The 8,402-nt window shown below is 32.4% G+C and overlaps 1 long non-coding RNA gene across 2 annotated transcripts; it reads right to left on the bottom strand.

Annotated features, from left to right (window-relative positions):
• Positions 1-5,850: 5,850 nt before the first annotated feature.
• LOC139860797 (uncharacterized) lies at positions 5,851-7,787 on the bottom strand. Of its 2 annotated transcripts, XR_011763422.1 has the most exons (5): positions 7,540-7,787; positions 6,919-6,979; positions 6,457-6,543; positions 6,229-6,387; positions 5,851-6,145 (listed from the first exon to the last, which is right to left on the bottom strand). It is a non-coding gene; the product is annotated as an uncharacterized lncRNA (long non-coding RNA). The 2 variants fall into 2 exon arrangements; XR_011763417.1 differs by having other exon boundaries at positions 6,919-7,787.
• Positions 7,788-8,402: the final 615 nt, after the last annotated feature.

Genomic DNA, 8,402 nt, shown 5'->3' with positions numbered 1-8,402 from the left:
ACGCCCAATTGTAAATCTTTATATTAACATTAACAAACTATCATTTAGTTAAACAAATATAAAGCCCATAGTCTAATTTCCACAAGTGTCGTTCTTTTGTCCAAACCCCAATTATGATACAAAGCCCAATTACCCAATTTTAGTAATTAGCCCAACATCATGATTACTTCGTTTTAAATAAGCATAATAATAACTTAGCTACGAGATATTAAATTAAAAAGGTTGAACATAACTTACAATGATTAAAAATAGCGTAGCGTTACACGGACAGAATTTCGACTTACACCCTTACAACATTCGCTAACATACCCTTATTATTAGGATTAAAATTAAAATTAAAATATAAATTATAAATATAAATATTACGTATATAGATAGAGAGATGGATATATATTATATGTTTTTGCGATCAGAATTCGTTTGCTTTTATAGGGAGTTTCAGTTTTTGGGGCTCAGCGACTCGCGGCATTTTTGCTCTTCAAACTCCGCGAGTCGCGGAGTTTGAAATTCCAGCTCACTCCAAATTGGATCTTAGTCTGCCGACGGTTTATTATATAATATAATATATATATAATTTATATAATTAATTATATATTATATTATATTTATATACATAGTTAACTTGCAATTTTTAGTCAGTTGCGTCGAGCGTTGAGAGTTGACTCTGGTCCCGGTTCCGAATTTTCGAACGTCCTTGCGTACAATTTAATATCTTGTACTTTGCGTTTTGAATCTTGTACTCTTGTAATTTCGAGACGTTTCTTATCAATAATTGGAACCTCTTTGATTGTCTTTTGTACTTTTGAGCTTTTTGGTCGTTTGCGTCTTCAATTCGTCGAATCTGTCTTTTGTCTTCACCTTTTATTATTTAAACGAATATCACTTGTAAATAGAACAATTGCAACTAAAAGCTTGTCTTTCTTGAGGAATAATGCTATGAAATATATATTCGTTTTTAGCATTATCACCAACGTCTGACGCCAGACGTGTAGAGCTTCGTAGTTGAACTTTGGACATACCAGTTGGCCTTTCGCTGCCTTTGGACATGAGTGACGGTAAAACGAATCCCCCTTTTGCCAGAAAACTTATCGCTTCTGCTCCGCCGATGGGTTTAAGTTGGCTTAAATTCGTTTCCGGGTTTTCCGTCTCCTCGGCGTCACGCCTATTGGTTTCATCATCATCGTCAAATTGCAACCTCGCTTGATGGAGTCATCTGGTGTCTCAAAAGAGTTGTCGTCATTGGGCTTCAAAGGGTCATACGGTTCTTTGCCGGTGTTGGCATTTGGTGACGGATTGGAATCGCCTGTCATCTTGTGTTAAAGTATTGATCAAACGGTCCCACGGATGGCGCCAAATGATCAAGCCAAAATTGACTTGAGTGCAATTAGTTGAGTGACTAACCTTTGGAAGGGTTTTCTTCAGTTTGCGTGATGAGTATGAGGGGTGTTGTGGTGGTTAACTTTTGCTGAGCCTCCAAGGTGAGCTTAGAAGAGTAATCAGCTGTGGTAAGTGTAAAATGTTGATTAATTGCTAAATGTGTGATTATGAGCAGTATTTATAGGCATAAGATGGCGGTTACCAACGATAACCACCACTAGCCCACTAAACCACGATTACCACTCCTGGAATCCTCTAATCATGCCCACTAACTGCTCCACGTTCTCCTGATTTGTCAGACGGACAAGTAGTTGTGCAAACCAAGTCAAATGTTAACGGCACGCTACGGGTGACGTAGCGTAGGGGTAATCGTGGCCTAAGAGCGACGTTGACTTGGTATCCAACCAGGAGTTGAAGCTAAACGTCCAGCTACAGGATACGCCATGCGTCACACGTGACGGCCATGGCGGGATGTACGTCATTACTCTTAGACACTCACAGCTGCTCTACCTTTTAAATCTCCATCAAGCTTAGTTAAAATGGCTCCAATAATTCCAATTTCAAGGTTAAAAGTTGTTACCAGGTTTGCAATTTAATAATTTATTAACAAAGTTAGTTTGCTAATAAATATAAGACATAATTACTGAGATAGTTCCTTCGATCAGACACCAACCATCATTCTGTAGCCGCCGCCATCACTCTCTGCTTCTTGTTTCAGATCTTGTTTTGAATGGTGTATGTTCAAATCTTGTTTGTTTCAAATGTGAAGGGTGTATGGTTTGGGATTTCAATTTCCAGATCTCGTTGTGTGTTTATGGTTTCTGAAATATGATGTTAAGGTTTTTGAAAAATGATTTAAGGTTTATGATTTTGATTTAATTGTACATGTTTTTTAGATTTGGGTTTGTAGATGTGAATTCGGTTAAATATTATGGTTTGTGATTTGGGGTTGAATGAAGAAGGAAAGTGGAGGAGTAGAAAATGATAGAACAAAAATAAAATGACAAAATTACCCTCACATGTCTCACACATGCTATAGTTTAACAAAATATTTAGACGGAATGTAGACGTAGGGACGACGGACGTTATAATTTACAACATTAGGGATGACGCTAGTAAAAAAAAAAGTTTAAGGATGACCTGAGAAGGCTGGATACAAGTTTAGAGACGACGAGCGTAATTTTGTCCATTAATTTTACCCTCTTGCTTCTTTTACACATACCATTCAAATTGACATTTATTCAAATTCAAATTCAAATTATGTTCTTGAATGTTTTTTTTAAGCATACATTTTATGTATAAAAAAAAAAATGTTATGAATGTAATATACATATGGAAATATTGGTATATAATTAATATTGTACGCATGTACATAATATATGTATGAATTTTACACAAACTTTTCGTGTACTTTATAATACAGAAGAAACACTATTTTTGGAAGCATGTGAGCAATAAATTAATTTCCGAAGAATGTTACTCAAAAATAGAAATAGTTCATTACTCCTAATAAAATTCTAATCAAAATCAACGCAATATAAATATTAACTAGTGAAATGACCCGTAAAATCACAGGTTTGTTTAAACGAAACAGTTTAATGATATGTTTTAAGTATTAAGTGAACGTAAATGCTAAAATCATTTAGTTTAATGACCCGTGAAACCACATAATTCGACTAAGAAACTCGTCAGCTGAACATTTTATCAAACACCTAAAATGCATATTAAATAATTCACATCCAATCATAAGAGATAATATTGGTTGTCATTTTATTTTAAAAGTGTAAATTAAATATAAATTTTGAATTTGTTTCCTCCTGCCTAGCTTTTATACCTTCTCATACTAAATTCAAAATAATTAATTAAAATAATTCAAAATTATTTAATTTTAATAATTAAAATAATTATTAATAATATTTAATAATAATAATTAATTAATAAAATTTAATTTTAATTTAAAATTATTTAGATTAATGACATCACTCACCATGCTTAGATTTTTTTTTTGTTTTTTAATTTTTTTTAACAAAGAAATTAGCCTAATAATGACATCATTATTATAGGATTTTAATAGAAACTATAGATATTGAATTGATATACATACATTATAATTTTAGTTGATAAAATTAAGTTACTAACTCGTTAATATATATGTAAACGAAATGCATATTTTGAGTTTGCAAATCATAAAATTTAATGACACATTATATTAAAATAAGTATATAGACTAGGTCCAATTGTATAGACGGGTTCGGCTCGATAGGATTTTAGCATTATGGTATTCATTGTACTCTATAAAGTGTTGATATCTCCCGTTCCAACTGCGAGGGTATATTGATTGCATCATATGCATATATATGTCATATAGCGTGTTTTATTAGCGTAGCCCATTTCTTTGTATAGTTTACAATGAATACCATAATGCTAAAATCCTATCGAACCGAGTTCGTCGACCTAGTCTATATATTAAGGGGATGATTTTAACACACCATTTTTTGATCCTCACACATCTATTTTAACCTTTTACTCTTCTAATAATACTCCATTTCTTTAAATTGGTGTGTGAGGATCAAAAAAGTGTGTGTAAGAATCATCCCCCATATATTAATCATGAAATACGGAGTATATGTTTAAAGGGTGTTGATAAATCTACTTTTATAATACATAACCGTTTGTACAATACAAATGCACTAATGAGTGAATTTATAGAAAAATATAAGTGGATATCACTACTCATGCTTAAAATCACTTTATTTACATCAAGATATGGTTCTTGGGAAGTAACGAGAATATAATAATGTGAACTAATGAGAACATGATCTCTTTATATTGCAAGTTGGGACGAATTCAGAATTGACACGTGCCCCTTTTTGTTTCAAACTAATAATAGTAATGGATATTATCCATATTCATAAATATATTTACAAAACAACATATTTTTTAAAGTAAAACATTTAATAAAACCCAGATAATTACGTATATACAACAAAGAAGCATTAGAAACTAAAATTCCTACTAGTAGTGCATTTTCATAGAGTAGTACAACAAAGAAGCATTAGAAACTAAAATTCCTACGAGTAGTGCATTTTCATAGAGTAGTATATAACATTTTAATAACTATATGTAAAAGAAACGGATTTAATTATATTTAATAGTTTATATTTTGTATGTATAAGGATATGTAAATGTATTTGCATAAATTTTAGTAAACATGTAAATATGTATATATGTATTTCGGGTGATAAATGATATATTTGTGGATCATAAATTGTCATTCATACCCGACTCACTAATTTTTCACATCATCCATATCCGTTTATCATCCATTTAGAACATCCGTATCCATTTTGATGGATCGGATTGGGTGTATATCTAACGGATCAAACATCCATTGCCTTTTCTATATCTCAAACCATTCAAATTCAGTCATCACCAATACTAGCAACTTTTTTTTTTAAAGGCAAGCTCTCAAAGTGTAGCAGGTGAGGATTGAACTAATACTAGCAACTTTTTAACTAGGAAAATAAATCCAACTTACTTAAAAATAATTTTTTTCTTTATCTAAATGTAGTTCCAAGAGTTATACTTAAGAAATGAAATCCAAACTAGTAAATAGTGATTGTACATTAATTGAGCACGCAGTACACCGTTTTTTCACGTCGGACAAAATGGACATCGAAATCGAGCGTCGGTAGGCATCGGTTTTAGGGTCGAGGTGTCGACGGTGAAAAACTAGCATATTTTATTATTTTTGAAAACTAGCCATTAGGAGCATAAAATACCTGAAATGGACATCGAAATGGACACTGTAGTCACCTCCACCCATGTAACTGAAAGTCAATTTCAACTTCTATTTTGAACACCGAAATAAACACTGAAAAATAGGCATGGACACCTTGTGTTCTAATTATCAACTCTTTATATATAAGTAACTATTTTCATGTACAAGGTATTTATCCAAAAATTAAACTCTTATGGATAGCCCTTGGAGACTATCCATCCATAAAAATAGGAAAATCCAAAATAAAAGCAACTTTATAAAGAGTAACAACGCTTCTTACATCTGTCATTCCCACATAACCTATCCATTTATTTGAGCATTTAAACGTTTGCCCTTACATAGTAATGTCGTTTGTCAATGGTGTTATGTTGTGATCTTCTTGTACCACACATATTAGAGTTAAAATACTCATCATCCCAGATGGTTAAAATTGAGACGGTACAAAATTCACATACCAAACCATTCATACATATCTAGTATCAAAAATATCAATTACACACAAATGACTCGTCATACACATGATCCAAATTTCTATTGTACTTGCAATTTAGCCATATAGCTTTCGAACTTTTGTTGGCAACTTGGCACACCTTAGTATGGCACCACTTTTTCAGAACTATTATCTAAAATTTTAATATGATTTTCCCTTATTTAACTAAATAAGGTCAATCACCAATACATTTTGTGTACATAACTAGTGATGAGGTCCCCGTTTCGCGGTGGATATTTGTAGTTGTCTGTTAACCATGAAGCGTAAACATTTATAGCCAAAAGTGTTGACATTTACATATAGGTAAATCAAACATTCATGGTCTATGCATCTGACATATGCTCAGCATTCATAGTCTAAGTAGTTACAAAATATGAAGAGACACTGCAGCATCTATAATATATTGAAAATGATATTACGATGAGCTGAATGTTGACGTTTTAGTCCCATTTTTAGCTGGTTGCTGGATGTTGTTGTGCCGTCTGACATCATTTGCTCTGAAACAGTAGCAATTTTTTTTTCTTCTTAGCATTGTTTAGTGATGATAACAATGGTTGTAACATTAATTATTCGATTTTACCTGAATTTAGGCTCGTCTGGTGGTCCATGGTCGACGCAGATTATTTTTTATTTATTTTTATTTACCAGCCAACTCTTTCTTACATTTATTGCAACTCACATAGAACCATGGTTTTGAGTCATCTATGTTTCGGATCGTGCCCTTAGCAAGTGAATCTGTCTGACTCCAATGTAATCACATATTATTAGAATATATTTTTATCGAGAATGAGTTTTTATGTTGACGTACCTCATAGTTCGCAAGCTTGGTCGATGTTAATTGGGTCAGAAGCGATGCTTTTCTTCATTTACGTCCTCGCGTCTGCATCTCAATGAACTAAAAAAATTCATGAAATCACACACAATATACATTAAAAAAAAAAATAATAATAAAAGAGAACAAATGCAATTATATAAAAAGAAATATTTGTTGGCGTTTGTGTGTGAAGCAGACGTTTAGAAATCGACTGTTACCCAATTTGACACCAAAATGACCCAACGGTTAAAAGGTGTCCAAATGGGTAAATTTGCTTTTCATAGTTGCTTGATAAGTCAAATGTGACACTTGGCACCCATGTAAAAGAATCCTATTTCACATATAGAAGATATGGCAGTAATCCATGACTTCAAACAAATATCTTAAGAGGACATGCAAATGGCTCATATACACCGAATAGCGATTTAGTGTTTATAATAAAATAAGGAAACTTACTCTGGCCATCTTAAAGGACGAAAATCATGAAAATGCCTTTGAAAGAACAAATGAAAATCATCTGTAAATATTATGATCATCAAAGATCAGTGTTACTAAAAAAAACCAGAAATTACAGAACTATAAGACAACACATGCTTCTACATAATATCACTTATAGAATCAGAAAATTCATAAGGAGAAATACATATGAGTCTGCTGAAATGATTAAAATCATACCTTTGAATGCTCATATTCAAAAAAAAGTATCTCAATTCAAAGAGCAACACGCAACTTCATTATATAGTTTACATACTTCTTGAGTCTATAATATGCTTCTAAAAGCTAAATGTTTAAAACTACATCGAACTTCATCCAGAATCCTACTGTTAGTATCCAACTTCAAGTAATACAGGTGACAACTCATGTACATATATACATATACTCATATAGTAGCATTAGTTGAACATTTCAAATAAACAATAGAACCTTTAAAGTTGCAGACATTCAATAGAAGTTTTTGTAAAATTTGATACTTTTAACGTTATTTTGGAAAGAAAAGAAAAAGGAATGTTTGAATGATTACTCGAAAACGATATACTTGTCAATTGATAACACAAGTAATTAGAATAGTGAGCATACTTTCGGTCCACTCAACCAAAGTAGGATCCTCTCATGCTTGACCTGCTGCTTTGCGAGGTATTGGTTTCTTCTTCGTTTCAACTTTGTGTTCATTTTCGCCGCCTTTACACTTTTAAGAGGTTCAGGTGTAGTTGAAAGGGCATCTCTTAGAAAAGGTGGTTGTGCCTGCAAACAAACATAAACACTTTCTGACTCGTCACAATTTATCATTTAGAAAATCAAATTAAACATTCACTTAAGTGAATTTTAAAAATTTACCCAACTCACAAAACTTATCATTTGGGTAATGTTTAAATCAACTCTTTTTATATTACCCACTATTTATGAAGAATTTCTTCTTTACTTTTATTAGGTATAACAGCTCCAAAGATGCACACTTACGGGACTATAATCAAATAAAAATAAAAATATTATCTTTTTTCTCACCAAACACATGATAATATAAACTAACAGCCCTTGGTGTACCTTCATCGAAACAAAAACAGAAAACAGATCCGACAAAAATGGGTAACCAGTAACCTGTACCTGTAAATACAACCTCCTACTGTCCTACATCTCATCTCCTTCATTTGAGCTCCATCACTACCATTAAATCCATTCTCAAAAGCCTACATCAGTTAATCCCAATATTTTTTACTGTTGATTTTAAGTTTAACATTTTACAAAAGGAAATAATAATCATAATAAAACCCTAGCGACCAGCAAATAACGAATAAAAAATGTACCGTCGTCAACAACAAATAACGGAAGAGACCGTAAAACCCAAAGCCACCGCAACATTCGTCGGCATAAACAATCTACGATACAGATGAAGCCCACCCGTAGAACTAGAACCAGTCGTTTTGTAAGGGACCCGTCAAAAT

This window comes from Rutidosis leptorrhynchoides, chromosome 1 (assembly GCF_046630445.1).
Source record: "Rutidosis leptorrhynchoides isolate AG116_Rl617_1_P2 chromosome 1, CSIRO_AGI_Rlap_v1, whole genome shotgun sequence".
Taxonomy (NCBI): domain Eukaryota; kingdom Viridiplantae; phylum Streptophyta; class Magnoliopsida; order Asterales; family Asteraceae; genus Rutidosis; species Rutidosis leptorrhynchoides.
This window is presented reverse-complemented; position numbering and strand designations above follow the sequence as displayed.